At 43.6% G+C, this 18,835-nt stretch overlaps 1 non-coding gene across 1 annotated transcript; it reads left to right on the top strand.

Moving 5' to 3' along the window:
* The first annotated feature begins 18,257 nt into the window (after positions 1–18,257).
* On the top strand, positions 18,258–18,331 carry Trnac-gca (transfer RNA cysteine (anticodon GCA)). Its single transcript has one exon. It is a non-coding gene; the product is annotated as a tRNA-Cys (tRNA).
* The last annotated feature ends 504 nt before the right edge of the window (positions 18,332–18,835 follow it).

Genomic DNA, 18,835 nt, shown 5'->3' on the forward strand with positions numbered 1-18,835 from the left:
ACACTGACATGGTCGGTGCGTACTACGTAGCGCACCACAACGGACGAGCTACACAACGGGTTTATGTGTGGGTCGGTGTTGTTGGGGACTGTTTAATTGGACCGTATCTGCTACCTAGGCCATTAAATGGCAAGCACTATTACAATTTTCTCGCCAGAGCATTGCCAGAATTTCGAGAAGACGTGCCACTCCCTACAAGACAACGCATGCGGTTCCAACATGACGGGGCGCCGGCGCATTTCAGTCCTCGTGTGCGTCGATTCCTGGACCGACGGTTCCCAGAAACGTGGATTGACAGAGGTGGTCCTGTACCATGGCCTGCTCGATCTCCAGATATGTCGCCTTTGGACTTTTTTGTGTGGGGAGAGATGTGCAACCTTGTTTACCCAACTCCTGTTCCATCAGAAGAGGATCTGGTTGCCCGGAACAATTCAGGATACTCCTGGGGTTTTTGCCCTTGTCAGAAAGGACATGATCCGACGGTGTAACCTTTGTTTACGTGTCAATGACGGCATTTTTGAAAATCTGCTGTAATTGAAATTGGGTTGTGTTAATGTGTTGTCTCTTGGTCATAAAAAATGGAAAAGTGTTTGTTGCTTTAATTAATTTGCCGCCAGATAAATCTTCCTTTACCGGTTTTAAATACTCCTCACAAGAAAAAAGGACATTAGGGAAAAATATTTGTTTTGATGTCCCCTACAATCTTCCTGAGTTTATCGGTTTAAGTACTTTTCACCCTGTATAGGGGTTGCCGACCGCACCGCCGTAGTCTGCCTGTTAACATATCTCTTTATTTGAATACGCATGTCTATACCAGTTTCTTTGGTGCTTCAGTGTATTATTTAGTAAATTATACATTTCACATTTTTCTTTACTTAAATTACAAACATACATTTGCAAAGCACATACACTTGCATCACATATATCATACTTTTCAAACAGTCTTAGTATGTCACAGTTATATTGCGATAACATTAAATGCAAATTTTTTTTATAAATTTAGATTAGTGAATAATAGTGTTATACCTGCTTATGAAATGAATAATTTGTATTCTAAACACATTTTCGTGTGGTTCTGAGCGTTGTTAGTGTAGCTGACTAATCGCTACGACGGCTGCGTGCGAGATTTTCCTGTATTTTAGCCAAAGTATTTACAAAACTTAGCAGCCTTTGAGACTTGAGCTCTTTTAGAATTTTGTCTTCTCACTTTTCAAGTTTCAGATCGGACCATTATCTGCAGAGCAGCTTCCTGTTTGCGGTAATAAAGCCAGTGTGACTGGGAATCGTGTGCCGTGCTGTAACAGAGAAGAGCCGCCTGCAGCAGATGGTCGATACGTTATCTCCGTTGTGCGACCGTCCCGAGGGGCGGCAGCTGATGCACGGCAGATCCATTACTGTGGCTCCCGCAGCACGGCCCCATGCAGCAGACCATCAAAGGGTCCGCAACACTAAAACTTGAAACAAAAAGGTCTTTGCCTTAGTACTGTGACACAGTGCCGACCTTGCAATCGAGTCAAATTCCCAGTGGCACTCGGTCAAAGATGTGGCACTTCATTTAGCAAAACTGCTACGACTTGTGACCTTCGCATGCCTTCTGGCATATTCTTGGACCCAAAGGCTTGTTTGACCACAAAAAAACAACAGTTTTGACATTTTTCCCGTATCATACGTTTGCGAGGCGGCTGTCGAGCTTTACGGAGGACATTCCATCCTTTTCAATAGTCGTTTCGTCTGTTCCCTGCGCGTACACTTCAACTGGAGTGCTCATTCCTTGCTGTGAAAGTGGGGTGCCGATCGCACTGTTCGACCTTCAGTAAATCCACAGTAATGTCATCGTAACGTCTCGCAGACCTGCGTGATTATGATTTGTCAAACGTATTTATCAATATTTCAAATTTTTTGTGGTAATTCTGGTGTGATAAATTTAGGTTTTTATTGACGGTGCCCCGTAATTAATTTGCACAATGTAGAGCCTCTACCAACCTGGCCAGGACGGTTATTCACAACGAGTAAATGAACCAAACGTCGAAATGCATTTGGTAGAAATGATTAATGAAATTTCGGACTACAGTGATACTGATCCAGATTCCTAAATAGAAACTGATGATACGAATTCAAAGTAAGAAGTGGATGATGTTGGCGAAACGAATGACAAAAAACTGGTGAATATAATCCGAGTAAAATAATAGTCATTTTACTGTGATTCCTACTTTTACGGCAAGGGAAACTATTTGGAATAGAGAAAAGCATAACTACCAACTACTGTCAGGAGTAAACAAGGTAACAGTATTGCAGACAGCTGATCTGCAACTTAGGGTTAATGCCTTGGATAGGAATCCCGGTATTGAACAAGTATGCCACTTACATTTCACTCATTCAATGATAGTGAAATTCTACAGTGAGAGAAGAGTGCATGATTTCGAAGTTCTGGAACTGAAAGCTTTTATGTGCGTTCTTCTATTCACTGCTCTCTCCAGATCTGGCAGTGAGTCCATGGATAATATTTCCTTAGTGGCTACAAACGGATTTACCATTTTCCACAGCAAATAAGAAGTTTTTGAACATCAGCAACTGTTCTATTTCAGAACCGAGATGATAGGGCTGAAAAGAAGACGCAAATGCTGCAGTTTCAGGCATATTATACAGATTTTTTCCGAAAGGTCAGTAGTGATGCTCTCGCCAGGTTATACTATGTGCATTAGTGAAATGTTTGTGCGTTTCAGTGGTTGATGTTGATTTCAGACGTACCTGCCAAGGAAACCGTCGAAATACGGCTTAAAGATTGTGTGTATGACAGACACCAGGTCCCAGTATTAGAAAACGCTTGCACTGTAGCCTTAAAAATTCCGAAGTTAACATCAAAATATGAATTTATCTTTGAAATTTTCCTGCCGTTTTGTTTCTGTTCTTGGTCGTATAAGAAAGACTGGCGTAACTTAGAATTAATAACTAAGAATTTTATTTCAAGATTCGTGAGAAAAATGATAAGATTCCTCTTTCATGGGACATCACTTGGTTTTTTTCTGTGTCTTTTCCTTGGTTATCAATATTTTTGTGTTATATCACTGTCATTTTTGTTGAGGTCAATAAACAAGTGATACGTTAAGACTATATTGTATAAAGCTTGAAGTCTGACACACACGAGGGTGCCAGTTAGGTCACAAAATCGTGTGACACCAGTTAAGGGCTAATGTGGATGTAGACTTCTCATAGTTCCTGAAATCTGTATTAGCTTGGAGTATCATAAAACGCTCAAAGGACTAAGGGGAAGGACTGGATCTTAGGGCGGGGGGAGCAGTCACCTTTTATTGTTCACAATATTTATTTTATTTATTTAGCAAATGGCTAATACAGACATATCATAGAATTAAATTACATATACATATGAACATATAGACACACAAGAAACTTAATATTGTTGGATGTGAGGTCCGTCAGTTATGCAAAACACCGTTTTTCTCAGTACCCAAACATGTTTCGGCACCACTGTGGTTGAGTGGTGATAGAAAGAGACTTAAGAATACCAAAGCCCAGCCACGGCCTATACAGCAAACTGACCATTGAGGAAAACTTCCGTATACAGAAGGCAATAGCAGAAGGAAAAGAGGTCTTAAACGAATACACTACACTCTGCAAGGGCACACTATTCAACACATTAAAGGAACTTTACAAATAAAAACAGCACAAACAGTTAAAGTTTACACGCACGCACACACACACACACACACACACACACACACACACACACACACACACACACACACACTAAAATCTGCAAACACGCACCATTTACACACAAAAGGAATACCATATAAAAGACAACTCACACAGCTAAGAAGCGCACAGAAAAAAAACACACACACACACACACACACACACACACACACACACACACACACACACAAAGATAAAATGCAAACAAAATTCAAATTTGGCACCGATCTCTCTGGTGAATAAATGAACACTGACTGCGCTGGGACACATAACAAACCACAGTCACACTGTGTTCTGGTGAAGTGAAAAGTATTTTACTACGTTATTTGTGGAAAATACTTGTTATAGTTACGTGTGCATCACAACACCTGACCATGATGTGGAGAATGGAAGTACTTGCCACACGAAAAAGTAAGTAAAAACAAATATAGGCGCTAAAACATCGCAAAAAACTAAATTATATTCTAGAAAACGGGTTAACTCCCAGCAAAAATCTTTCTCATCAACATCGTTTGGTTGCAGATAACACGCTACCTGTAGTAATAAACACACAAGTGATCCAGAAAATTGACGCACACAAATGTAAAGGTATTTACGAAAAGGAAACGATCTGTTGTTTGAACTAAAAATACACATAATTTTATAATCATTCAACAAAAATGTTCACATTGCAGAATAAATAAAAACGAAAACCCACTGATGATGGCACAATGGTGCCTAAACATGTTTGGGTACTGAGAAAAACGGTGTTTTGCATAACTGGCGGACCTCACATCCAACAATTTTAACTGCAAACACGGCCAATACAAGGAGCTGCAAATCAAAATGATGGACAAGAAACTTAAGTTTGGATTTACAACTGAATATCCAGTCCTTCAATCCACCACACTGCAACTGGATTTGCTAGCAGGAAGTCCTCTTCAGCACCGTGACAGTCTCGAATCGTGCATTCACTGACAATGTGGTGAACAGTCTGGTATGGATCCCCGCAGGCACAGGCAGGATTTGGCAGCCTCTTCGACTTAGAGACCATCCCTGCATCGGCCATGGCCGGTACGGATTCTGTTGAGGGTATTCCAGGTCTTGCAGAAACAGTTCTTTTCAGAGACCATTAACAAGAAACATTGGACCTACCACAACATTTATTAAAGTCAGTCAACAGATAACAATTGTCAAACTTCAAGTGAGAACATTTATACATGGAAACCCATCATACCTTTCGACAACAAGGCAGGTATAACAACTTTCCAGATGAAAATATAATATCTTTTAATATTAAAATAATAGAATACAGTGAACGCCTAAAAGGTTACAGTTTTAAAATCTTGCCCAAATATACTCATTTAAAAGAAATATTAACCTTATACATGAACTCTGAATAACTGTATTTTGCATTAACAAATGGTGAAGAAATAACATTTGTAATAATAAACTCACAGCCAGAGAACATTTATGCATGAAGGCTATCAGTTCGCTTTAGTTACTAACAAATGTATAACAACTTTTCAAATGAGAAAGTTACTACAATTTTATAGAAAGTAGAAAACACCGCACGCCCAAAGGTCTATCGTAAGTTCACTTACAATTTTAAGACCTTGCCCAAATATATTGATTCAAAAGAAACAGTAGCCTTACATACGGACTCTCAACTAGCCAGACATTAATATACATTAGACACTTCTCTTACAAATAGTTCCCAGCTCACGGCATCGGCCAAGTGCGGGCATAAAAGTCCTGCGGAGCAGCCAACAAGGGCCACACCTGGTTGTGCCGCTCGGACCTGATTAATCGGCCCGACCGAGGGCGCGAAGAACTTTAAGTGCGTCCGATTTCCCTTCCCGGTTGCCGATATTTAATCCTCTGCACCAGTGTCTCATGGAATTAGCGTACTTTGGTACGTCATACAGTTCAAGATGCACAATAATATCCTAAAACTGAGTGTTTAGTTTTTTCGAGACGTTATACACAACAAGCCCCCGGCTTGGATGGTAAGAATGCCGACACTATTAGACGCCAAGCAACAATAGTTCGATCAGACTGGTGCAACAAATTTCTTAGTGTCCGACCCCAACATGGATTACCAACGGATTTTCGTAACTGAGCACTCACTAACAGTTTGTCTCAGGTGAGGTAGACTTGCAATACGGAAGGCAAGAAGCGCATGGCCACTGAAAGAAGTATCAGTTCAGCGAAGTAACCGTCCAACAGCATCGGAGAAGTAGGTCACCACTACAGTCTCCCAATGAAATGTCACCGGTTAACGGCCACCAACTGCTTGGCTACGCAGATCATCTCAAGACACAACCATTACAACTGTCGCCTGTACAGTACCTTTTCAAAACACTTCTTCACCGAACGGGGTACCTTCCCTCTTTGGTTGGGCAATCGCACCCTCTTCTCCCCACCTCACAACTGAACTCACTCGTGCAGGTTAGCATCTCTGAACAAATATCGATAGTCGCAAACCCGTCATGGCCCAGTTCCAATAAGTTTTTTATAGATTTTTTGTTATAACTGGGTAAAATATTTATGGTTATATCATTGTCCGTAGTACAATAATTAGAACTTTTTGCAATGTGGTTAGAAAATGCCCAGGTATACAATATTTTATTTTCAAAGTTATATCTCAGCTTTATTAATACTACCATATTGATCGAACCTACCTGTAACAAATCTTGCAGCCTACCTCTGAACTGCTTCAGTGTGTCCTTTTAGTCCAACCCGGTGGCGATCCCAGACACTAGAACTGTACTCAAGAATGGGTCGCGGTAGTGTTCTGTGGGTATGTAGGCTAAGCTGTCAGTGCTTTCCGCACGGCTTGCATAACCACTAAATTTAAAAGGGAAACTAGGCGTGAGTGCAGTGGAACGAAACGCGTATTTTAGAAAAGTAAACAAGGTTAGAATTTCAACCACACGATATTTTAGTTATCTAAAAACTACACCTTACTGAAAACTACTTATAAAATTGTTTAACAGTTTGTTTATTTCAGTTCAGATCCATGTTTGTAGAGTTCTTAGTTACTCCATCCGTGGTACAAAATTATGTTTCAGACAGGAATTCAAACCACTGACACACGTTTTAAGTTCCGACCTGTGCAGGACGTGAGAAAAACAGTCTTAATCTTAATGAGTACTACGTCAGCGTGCTGACATATGTAGAGGGCGAAATCAAACCCCAGTGGCTCCAGGAAGCGAGGAACTGAGCGCACATGGTTGCTAGGCACGGGCGAAAACAGTTAATAATTTGCTGAACAAAATTACATCGCCTCACACGAAATTTACTGTCGCAGTATTGGAGGAAGGGGCCTATAACGACAAGCTGCATCAGACAAATGGTTCAAATGGCTCTAAGCACTATGGGACTTAACATCTGAGGTCATCAGTCCCCTAGACTTAGAACTAATTAAACCTAACTAACCTAAGGACATCACACACATCCAAGCCCGAGGCAGGATTCGAACCTGCGACCGTAGTTGCAGCGCGGTTTCGGACTGAACCGCTCGGCCAGAACGGCCGGCAGCTGCATGAGACAAAATAGGCAGCTGTACACTCAACAGCACAAAAAAACTGGACACCTCTGAATTCCAATGTGTAGGCCGCCCCTGACTGTATGCAACCAACATAGCACAGCTGTGTAGCAGGTCCTCTAAACCCTTAACAGTACAGTCGTTTGACTGTACACGACGGGTACGACTGGAGAATACCGCTCATTATGGGAGGCAGTTCAGATGTAAATCAAGTCCTTAACGCCTGTAAATTAAACTTCATTCCAATAAGTGACTCTGCAGAAGTCTTACACATTAACTGAAGTGTTGAGTTGTTCTTCGTGATCCAAATTTGAAGCAACTGGAAATAAATGATGATACATTTAGCACTACACTGGGAACCCACGAAGTTTATATTGCCCCTGAGAAGTAACCATGAAAGGTATGTAATAAAGTGAAACGCCTTGAAGTACAGTTGTGGTGGTGGGTGGGGAGTAGAACTCAATACCTAAATGAACTGTTAACTAAGCACAATCAGATATCAAATATGTTCAATAACAGCATGATATTGTAAGCTAAAAAATGACATTAATGTTTTTTGTCTGGCAGTGAACGAACCCGGAACTTTCGCTTTTCTCTTATAGCTGCTAATAGACAGGAAATGTTTATTGTGTCTTCACCAGTAACGAGATGTGCACATGTTCCGCCAGAGGTAACGCAACGAATAGTTCTGTACTGCCTGAGACACCAACCCCGTGCATATCGTCGTTGTAGGCCCCGCATGAAGAGGTGTCAAGCATCAAATTCCCTTTCACTGGTACTTAGGATTTCGCCATTCGTAGACACCTGAAGGAGTTTGGCATCGCGAAGAAACCACGAAATGGTGGGACAGTATCACTCTAACGGTTCAAACCCAGAGAAAAATTGGAATCGGACTTCAAATTCCAGTCGAGTGCCGCTATTTTCAAAATCTCAAGGTCACTCAAATAGGAAATTGAGGTCCTGTGACCGTACATGACGATTGGTTTGAGAACTAAAACAATGATAGTAGTCTAAGAAAGTTTACTAGAGGCAGAGTTTGTGCAAGCAGTGACTTCCGAATCTGACAGCCAAAACTAATCTCGCACTGTTCCAGTCAGCAGCGAATGATTTGAAACCATGGCACAGTCCTACGTTCTTTACTTCGCGTTACTGAAGGTGAAAACTGGTAACCACAGCAGGAATGGAATCCACACTTAAATCATTACAAGCTAGCCTCCGTCCAACCAACCACTCAATTTCACATGTGTCAGCATCACGTTTTTGTCATAATGGAGTATGTAGCACACGGTACTCTGAAGTGTTGACTTTCACATGAGCTATTGTTATGAAAAACCTATTCGTCGTCTAGCAGTCAACGTCATGCATTGTGAACATCAAGCCGCGATATCAAACCCATCCTTTTCCTTTCTTTTTTAAGTCGTATTCCGTCTGTCTGCTAACAGCATCACTCTGATAAAATGTGAGAGACAGTTTCGTTCTTTTTCTAACCAGCCAGTAATAGAAAAATCTTGCGAAACATGTTTGTGAAAGAGCTCGTGGGTGTCTGTCATCGTAAGAACAATTTTAGTGCCATCAGTGACCGACTTCTTGATATAGCCTGGCGTCCACCCAAGTGATCGCGACGCTTTGGGCATAGACCTTACAATCTCTAGCGCACTTTTCTGCGATCGAATTTGCAAATATAACATTATGTAACGTTACATATCACATAACACTGTCTTTCAGCATAATACGTGGCGATTTTGTATGACATGTTGTTATAACCGTATTGAACTATGGTCTTAGTTTGATCAAATTTGTAGTATAGCTCTTACTATGACAAATTGAATATTTTTCATTTTTGGCGTTATCAGACGGTTTTCGGTAACGAGGTATAATATGTTGTTGACAATTTCTCTGATATTTGTGTCTATTTTGTTCGATAACCTAACGGAAAATGTTATTAATATACAGTAAACTAATACAACTGGGGTTTCATCACAATACCACACATTGATGGCTGTCTGAATTAAATGTGATGTTCTTTGTGATACTCATGTAGCTTTACCGGACTACCACGTAAATACAACACTATGGCTATGAAAGTAGTTGCCGAATGAAATACAGTTCACAGAGTTTCAGTGAAACGATATCATTGACAGAGACGTGTATTTTCATTAGCAGTTCTGCAGTATTTTGTGTTTATTACAAGATCTACTGGTTACTGAACATAAGCGAGACGTCTGATGATTGTTCTGAGCTCAATATAGCTGCTTGTAGCTCTGTCAGAGAGGAGGTAAAATGTTACTCTCGCGCTAGTTTGAAACTGGGAGCTACTGTCTCTTACTCTTTACAGTGTGTCGACATTTTCATTGAGCAAGCGACCAACTGCGGCGTTCATTGCCTCCTCATTGCCCTTGTGATGGCTCATACAGATAATTTGCAATGTAGACAACGAGATTAGTTGTAGTTGCTGTGTGAAAGTAATCGCCCATGTATATAAATATGTATTTGATAAGTCGATGCCACACCAAAATGAAATTTATTCAGAAATTACTAATAAATGAACTGAATCTTGCAAGATAATTCTCTGTCATTCCAGGAAGTAACAAAACTATCGCATCATCACCTGACGTACTCCACTATGTTGTCATGATCCTATCATAGTCGTGGCAGAACAATTACGTATCTACAAGCAATGCTTTTCTTGAGTAGACTAATAATTTAGGAATGCATCTCGTTCATCAACGACGCAGTGCTTTAATTATTTTTCTACGACGTCCGACGTCTTGGGGGGGGGGGGGGGTAATTCCACCTCAATAAATACGAAAGAAAATAAACATAATCCACTGAGTACAGATCGATTTCATTGACATCGGTATGTAGCAGGACGAGTGAACAAATACTTTGCTCCAACGGTATAAAATACCCGGAGACATATTACCTACTAACATGAAACCAACACGAATTTGGAAAGCATCACTCTAGTGAGATACGTTTCGCAATTAATTCACATGATGTGCTGCGTACAGAGGCTCTTAATTTGATTCCATATTTAAAGAGTTCCAAAAAGGCATTTGGCATCGTTCCTCGTATGTGGTTTCTAACCACTTTACTTTCCTGTGGACTATCGTCTCAGTTGTGCGACAGAATTCGTGATTTGTTGTCTGAATGGTCACAGTTCACGGCATCTAATGAGACGTCACCTAGTGAAACAGAAGTGATGAGTGTGATTCCGCAAGTAAAGTCACGTAGACCTTCTGCCATTTCTAATACGAGTATATATAAACTATTTGGCAGACAATCATAACATTTATCGTAAATTCGTGCCAGGAAATGCTGCCGTCTGTTAAATTCCTCAGAAGAGCAAATCAAACTACAAAGTGATGTTGAAGATACATCTTCATGGTACAAAACGTGACATTAAAGCCTAAACAATAAAATGTGTGAAGCTCGCTACGTGATTACTAACAAGGTTTCGTCAAGCTTCGAGAAATCGATAACTAAAACAAATTTGAGGCTTATAGATCTAGAGAATGTCTTAGGGGTTACAAATACAAACAACGTGGAAACATCACATGTTGTAGTGAAGGTGAAATAAGTGTAGGATTATTTACGCACTCCTTTGAAGACCCAAGAAGTCTACTAAGGAGACTGCCAGCACAGTTGTTGGACCTCTTCTGGAATACTGCTGAGCACTGTGCGATCATTACCTGATAGGATTGATGGAGGACATCGAAAACGTCGAAAGAAGGCAGCTGATTTTGTAGTATAGCGAATTAAGGCAGACGTTGTCGAATTTTTATTTATTTATTTATTTTTTTAATTTATTTTTTTACTTGATGTTGGAGGGGGGAGAGGGCAAGGGGGCGAGCTGTGGCGCAATATTGAAACAAACGCTTTTTCACTCCGGCACGTTATTTCGACATTTCAACCACCATCTTTCTCCTCTGAGTGCAAACAATTTTTGTTGCCATCACCATGCAAAGGACGCTATTGCAACAGCAATAACATAGAGAAATTAGAAGTCGTACGTAAAGGTTTTGGTCTTCGTTTTTCTCGAGCTTCGTACGCGAGTCGAACGGTCAGAGACTGAAGCGATTCTGTGAACCCTTTACGAAACATTTAACTGTGAATTACAGAGTAATCGTGTACCATTGCGATGTACAGGGGATAGGTAAAATAATTTGAACGCCTGTACTTACTTAGGAATGGTTTATTAAATATGGGTAAGACCCCCATTTGCCCTTAATACAGCTGCCATTCTCCTTGGACTACTGGTATATATTGATTGTATAGTCCCCAGTGGAATGTTATACCACTCTTCTTCGATCGGAACCTCTTCTAACTCCTATAGTGACAAGGGAGGCGGAAATCTGCTCCAGAGTCTGCGCTCCAATACCGCCCACAAGGGTTCGATAATGCTCAAGTCTAGGGACTGTGCTGGCCAAGGAAGACGCTGCAGTTCACTTACATGCTCCTCATACCACCATTGTACTTTCCTGGCTTTGTGAATGGGTGCATTACCGTCCTGAAATATGGCATCATTGTTGGCGAACAACATTTGAATCAGGGAGTGCAGCTGATCACCTAAAATGTTCACATAATCGTTGCCTGTAACATGGCCTTTGAGAGTAAAGATGGGAGCAGAAGAATACCATGATATGGCTGCCCACACAATCACACTTCCACCTCCATGCTTAACCGTTGAAATCAAGTAATCAAGATGTATGCTTCGTTTGGCGTTCTCCAGACATGAACCCTGCACGATGTAGGAAATAACGAAAAAATTGACTCGTCGTGCCGTACGACATATAGCAGTTTGTCCATAAATATTCGCTTTATGGAGTTCTCAGTGGACAGCGTCGATAGATACGGGGTCTCGAAGATGGGTATTGAGCTCTGCAGTCACTTTAGCCGCCGTAGTTTTGTGTTGTTTTGACGCAATTTATGTTAGCGTTCGACGATCTCTGTCATTTATTTCTGATTTGCGTCCACAATTACGTTTACACGTTGATGTCTTTCTACGTTTCGTGTAAGCTCTCATGACTGTTGAGACAGTTGCTCTTGAAACATTCGGTAAGTTGGCTGTCTTGTTTACTGATGTTCCAGCTAATCGGGCCCCCACAATCTGCTCTCTTTGGAACTCTGTTAGGTCTTTTATTTCACGTTTACCTTGGCCTCTGAAAGCAAATACGAAGTGTGCGCTACTCGTAAGCAACCTGCACTGATGCCTAGTCCGTACTGAACACGAACAGTCCACAGGCGCGATACGTGCCTTACTTGCGTTGTTGACCGTCGAATACAATCATCCCATTACTACCATTGTTCACATTATTTTGCCTATCCTCTGTAAATGAAGTGCGTCAGCAGGACATAATTTACGCCGTGCAGCACCTATCATTTCAGGGACATTGAGTACACTTTAGAAGCGCTCAAAACGTGAATGATATACTACGTATACACAAATACGAGGCGTGTTATTTATGCAAGTACCGTGTTGAAATTAAAAAAAGACGTGCTAAGATATCTCAATAATTTTATTTTTACATGAAAGCCTGTACCTTAATCTACGACCTGACGCCATTACAGTCTGATTGTTCCTTGTTTACGTTGTGTACTGAGTGTTTAAGATGCCTCCGATAATCGTGAGTCCCACCGACTGTGAAGTACGGGCTGTTATAAGATTTCTTAGTGCTAAAGGCCTAAAAGTGATCGATATTCATCAAGAGATCTGTGCAGTTTACGGAGAAAACATTATGAGTGATGGAATGGTAAGAGCATTTAAAGATGGCTGCACAAATGTGCATCGTGAGTGGGCGTCCTTCGGTCGTTAATGAAAGTTTGGTGCAGGAATTGGACAATAAGGTGAGAGAAAACAGACGCTTTACGATTTCCTCCTTGCGGGATGACTTTCCTAATGTTTCTCGTAATGTTTTGTACGGCATTGTAACCGAGCACTTGGATTACCGCCGGCCGGGGTGGCCGAGCGGTTCTAGGCGCTACAGTCTGGAACCGCGCGACCACAACGGTCACAGGTTCGAATCCTGCCTCGGGCATGGATGAGTGTGATGTCCTTAGGTTAGTTAGGTTTAAGTAGTTCTAAGTTCTAGGGGACTGATGACCTCCGAAGTTAAGTCCCATAGTCCTCAGAGCCATTTGTTTGATCTTTAATTACCGAAAATCGTGCGCACGTTGGGTACCGAATATGTTGACGGATGTGCACAAAACCAAACGTTTAGACAGTGCATTGACTTTCCTTGAGCGGTACGACAACGACGGTGATGATTTCTTAAGCCAAATTGTTACTGGCGATGAAACATGGGTGGCCTACGTCACATCAGAATCAAAGCAACAGTCCATGGAAGTTGAGCAAGGGCATTACTTTGCTGCAAGACAATGCCCGTCCGCTTGTGGCGAATCAGACCAAAGAGCTTATCACATCTTTTCGATGGGAAACTCTAGATCATCCTCCGTACAGCTCCGATCTTGCGCCCAGTGACTACCATCAGTTCCTGCGCTATTGACGGAAATTATGTAGGAAAATACACTCCTGGAAATGGAAAAAAGAACACATTGACACCGGTGTGTCAGACCCACCATACTTGCTCCGGACACTGCGAGAGGGCTGTACAAGCAATAATCACACGCACGGCACAGCGGACACACCAGGAACCGCGGTGTTGGCCGTCGAATGGCGCTAGCTGCGCAGCATTTGTGCACCGCCGCCGTCAGTGTCAGCCAGTTTGCCGTGGCATACGGAGCTCCATCGCAGTCTTTAACACTGGCAGCATGCCGCGACAGCGTGGACGTGAACCGTATGTGCAGTTGACGGACTTTGAGCGAGGGCGTATAGTGGGCATACGGGAGGCCGGGTGGACGTACCGCCGTATTGCTCAACACGTGGGGCGTGAGGTCTCCACAGTACATCGATGTTGTCGCCAGTGGTCGGCGGAAGGTGCACGTGCCCGTCGAACTGAGACCAGACCGCAGCGACGCACGGATGCACGCCAAGACCGTAGGATCCTACGCAGTGCCGTAGGGGACCGCACCGCCACTTCCCAGCAAATTAGGGACACTGTTGCTCCTGGGGTATCGGCGAGGACCATTCGCAACCGTCTCCATTAAGCTGGGCTACGGTCCCGCACACCGTTAGGCCGTCTTCCGCTCACGCCCCAACATCGTGCAGCCCGCCTCCTGTGGTGTCGCGACAGGCGTGAATGGAGAGACGAATGGAGACGTGTCGTCTTCAGCGATGATAGTCGCTTCTGCCTTGGTGCCAATGATGGTCGAATGCGTGTTTGGCGCCGTGCAGGTGAGCGCCACAATCAGGACTGCATACGACCGAGGCACACAGGGCCAACACCCGGCATCATGATGTGGGGAGCGATCTCCTACACTGGCCGTACACCTCTGGTGATCGTCGAGGGGACACTGAATAGTGCACGGTACATCCAAACCGTCATCGAACCCATCGTTCTACCATTCCTAGACCGACAAGGGAACTTGCTGTTCCAACAGGACAATGCACTTCCGCATGTATCCCGTGCCACCCAACGTGCTCTAGAAGGTGTAAGTCAACTACCCTGGCCAGCAAGATCTCCGGATCTGTCCCCCATTGAGCATGTTTGGGACTGGATGAAGCGTCGTCTCACGCGGTCTGCACGTCGAGCACGAACGCTGGCCCAACTGAGGCGCCAGGTGGAAATGGCATGGCAAGCCGTTCCACAGGAATACATCCAGCATCTCTACGATCGTCTCCATGGGAGAATAGCCGCCTGCATTGCTGCGAAAGGTGGATATACACTGTACTAGTGCCGACATTGTGCATGCTCTGTTGCCTGTGTCTATGTGCCTGTGGTTCTGTCAGTGTGATCATGTGATGTATCTGACCCCAAGAATGTGTCAATAAAGTTTCCCCTTTCTGGGACAATGAATTCACGGTGTTCTTATTTCAGTTTCCAGGAGTGTAGATTAAGGTGCAAGCTTTCATGTGAAAATAAAATTATTGAAATATCTTAGCACGTCTTTTTTAATTTCAAAACGGTACTTACTTAAAAAACACTCCTCGTATTTGGCGAAGTTGTCACAAAAACTGTTTACTTTTAAGATCCGCTTAGTTATCTTGGTAGAATATATGTTTTCTTAATGCGAGATATCATGAAGAGCGCTTACAAGAAGAAATGGTTTTATGCATCATGTGACTGCTACCTAGTTGAAGTATTTTGTGGAATTTACGTTTTTCATGAGTGTATTCTTTAACTTATTTTTCGTTAAATATTTGACTGCGACGTCAAAAGTAGATATGCCTGCTCGTGTTATAGGAAGAAAATAGCTCCAGCTGTGTAAGTTTATACTACAGACTCGAGTACGATAGATAAAACGTTTGATCCTTCAAGGGGTGACCGTGGCTTTGCGACCTGGGCCTGTAGTAGCCGCGTCTCGCGAGCTGCGGGACACCCAGGATGGACAGTTGAAGGGCTGGCTGGACAGTTGGCCAGTTACAGCCTGGTGCCGAGGTGAGACCGAAGCGAGCGAGCCGGCGGTGGCGGGTGGGTCAACAGCGCCCCCCCCTCTCACCACACCGCCACAGTATGACTCTTCCTCTGCCGATCCTATCGACATAAATATGTTTACTTCCTGTCCTTGTATTAGTGTATGAGCGGCAAGCAGAAATACGCATCAGGCCGTCTGTTGCAAAGGCTCACTGGCAGAGATCAACTCGAAATAGAGTCGTCGCTCTTATTGAAAAAGGTGGATGTTGCATCAGAGAAGCTGGCACAAGATATGGTCTGCCATATGCCACTGCTATGAGATGGTAGAGGAGCTACACTGAAGAATCAAAGAATCTGGTACGCCTTCCTAATACCGTGTAGCGCCCCAGCGAGCATGCCAAAAGTGGCGCAACACGACGTGGCCTGGACTCTGCTAATGTCGGAAGTAGTGCTGGATGGAACTGACACCATGAATCCTGCAGGACTGTCCATAAATCCGTAAGAGAATCTATTCTCAACAGCACGTAGCCAGGCATCCCAGATGTTCTCAATAATGTTCATGTCTGGGGAGTCTGGTGGCCAGCGGAAGTGTTTAAACTCAGAATAGTGTTACTGGAGCCACTCTGTAGCAATTTTGGATGTGTAGTGTGTCGCACTGTCCTGCTGGAATTGCCCAAGTTCGTCGGAATGCACAATGGACATGAACAGATGTAAGTGATCAGGCAGGATGCTTACGTACGTGTCACCTGTCAGAGCCGTATCTAGACGTATCGGGGCTCCCGCATCACTCTAGCCGCACACGCCCCACACCATTACAGAGCCTCTACCAGCTTAAACAGTCCCCTGTGACATGCAGGATCCATGGATTTATGAGGTTGTCTCAATACGCGTACATGTCCATTCTCTCTACACGTTATGAAACGAGACTGGTCCGATAAGGAAACATCTTTCCAGTCATTAACAGTCCAATGTCAGAGTTGATGGACCCAGGCGAGGCGTAAAGCTTTGTGTCGTGCACTCATCAAGGGTACACAAATGGGCCTTCGGCACCGAAAGCCCATATCGATGATGTTTCATTGAATGCTTCGCATGCTGACACTTGTTGTAGCCCAGCACTGAACTCAGCAGCAATTTGCGGAAGGGTTGCAATTTTGTCACGATGAACGATTCTCTTCAGTCGTCGTTGGTCCCGTTCTTGCACGATCTTTTTCGGGCCGTAGCGATGTCGGAGATTTGATATTTTGCGGATTCCTGATATTCACGGTGCACTCGTGAAATGGTTGCACGAGAAATTCCCCACTCCATCGCTAACTCGGAGATGCTGTGTCCCATCGCTCGTGAGCCGACTTTAACACCACGTTCAGACTCACTTAGATCTTGATAACCTGCCATTGTAGCAGCAGTAACCGATCTAACAACTGTGCCAGACACTTGCCTTATATAGGCGTTGCCTACCGGATCGCCGTATTCTGCTTGGTTGCTTGGTTACATATCTCTGTATTTGAATACGCATGCCTAGACCAGTATTTTTGGCGCTTCAGAGCACTACCAACAGCGCTCCTGACTCAGGAGGGGAGGGAGTGAGCTTACATCAGGATAGGGAGGTAGTGTATGTTGAGGGGCGCTGGACTGCCGCCATGAAACAAGAGCTCAGCGAAAGTAGTTTTTTTTTTTTTTTTTATTTGCGGAGCTCCGTCCGAATGCGTCATGGGAAAACGCCATTTTCACTGACGAGAAGGTGTTTTCAACCAGTACCGATCGTCCAAGAGTAGTTAACAGGCTGCGATGACTCGCCATTGACGCGAATATGTAACCACGACGAGAAGAAGTGGGCGGCTATTTATTTCCTGCTTGAGATAGATTTCTGCGAGAGGAGCAGGAATTCTTCACAGGGTAGAAGGAATTTTCTACAGCGAGCAAAACGCCCACACACTGGAAAATGTGATGCTTCCGTCAGTGAAAATGCTGTACGGAGAGCTTCTGTTAAGTTTGGAAGGTAGGAGACGAGGTACAGGCGGAAGTTGTGAGGATGGGGCGTGAGTTGTGCTTGGATAGCTTAGTTGGTGCCGGAACGGTAGCTCAGCGTGTTCGGTCAAAGGGTTACGTACCCTCTGTAATAAAAAAAAACTGAGTTAATCGATCACCAACGAACTTCATCGGATGTCTTACGACGTCCGCCCCGAGAAGATACAACGAACAAAAGCGAACAAAATGAGATGAAAAAAATAAATAAATAAATAAAAATTAAAAAAAATGTTGGTAGAGCATTTGCCCGCAAAGGCAAAGGTCCCGAGTTCGAGTCTCGGTCTGACACACAGTTTTAATGCGCCAGGAAGTTTCGTATCAGCGCACACTCCTCTGCAGAGTGAAAATCTCATTCTGGAAACATCCCCTAGGCTGTGGCTAAGCCATGTTTCCGAATTTCCTTTTTTTCAGGAGTGCTAGTCCTGCATGGTTTGTAGGAGAGCTTCTGTAAGGTTTGGAAGGTAGGAGACGAGGTACTGGCGGGAGTAAAGTTGTGAGGGCGGGGCGTGAGTCGTGCTTGGGTAGCTCAGTTGGTAGAGCATTTGCCCGCAAAGGCAAAGGTCCCGAGTTCGAGTCTCGGTCCGACACACAGTTTTAATGCGCCAGGAAGTTTCATATCAGCGCACACTCCGCTGCAGAGTGAAAATCTCATTCAAGGGGCTTCACATTGCAAGAGGACCGTTCTCCCGTTCACAAGTCTGCATTCGTTCAGTAGCAGCTCTCCACAATTGGTGTCAAAGTCATGGACTGGGCGCCACAGGCTGCTGATGTGAACCTATGAAAAACATGTGGGCTGAGGTCGCCAGAACGTTGACAGAGAGCTGACCACGAAACCAACGAACTGCAGCTGACGCTCTTTGGAACTGCATTCTTGAAATCTGAGAGGAAGTTGCTTCTTCAGGCTGTTACGTCCGGCGGCTTATAGATTCTATGCCAAGACGCATAATGGAAATACAAAATAATGTGGGATTCTGGATAAAATATTAGTCCTTTAAACGGTTTTTATGTCGTCTTTGTCTTCATGTATCCTCATCGAGAGACAGTGGAAGATCACTTGTCAAATGATAAAATAAAATTTGAGTTAGTTTTCCTT

This window comes from Schistocerca gregaria, chromosome 7 (genome assembly GCF_023897955.1).
Source record: "Schistocerca gregaria isolate iqSchGreg1 chromosome 7, iqSchGreg1.2, whole genome shotgun sequence".
NCBI classification, from domain to species: Eukaryota; Metazoa; Arthropoda; class Insecta; order Orthoptera; family Acrididae; genus Schistocerca; species Schistocerca gregaria.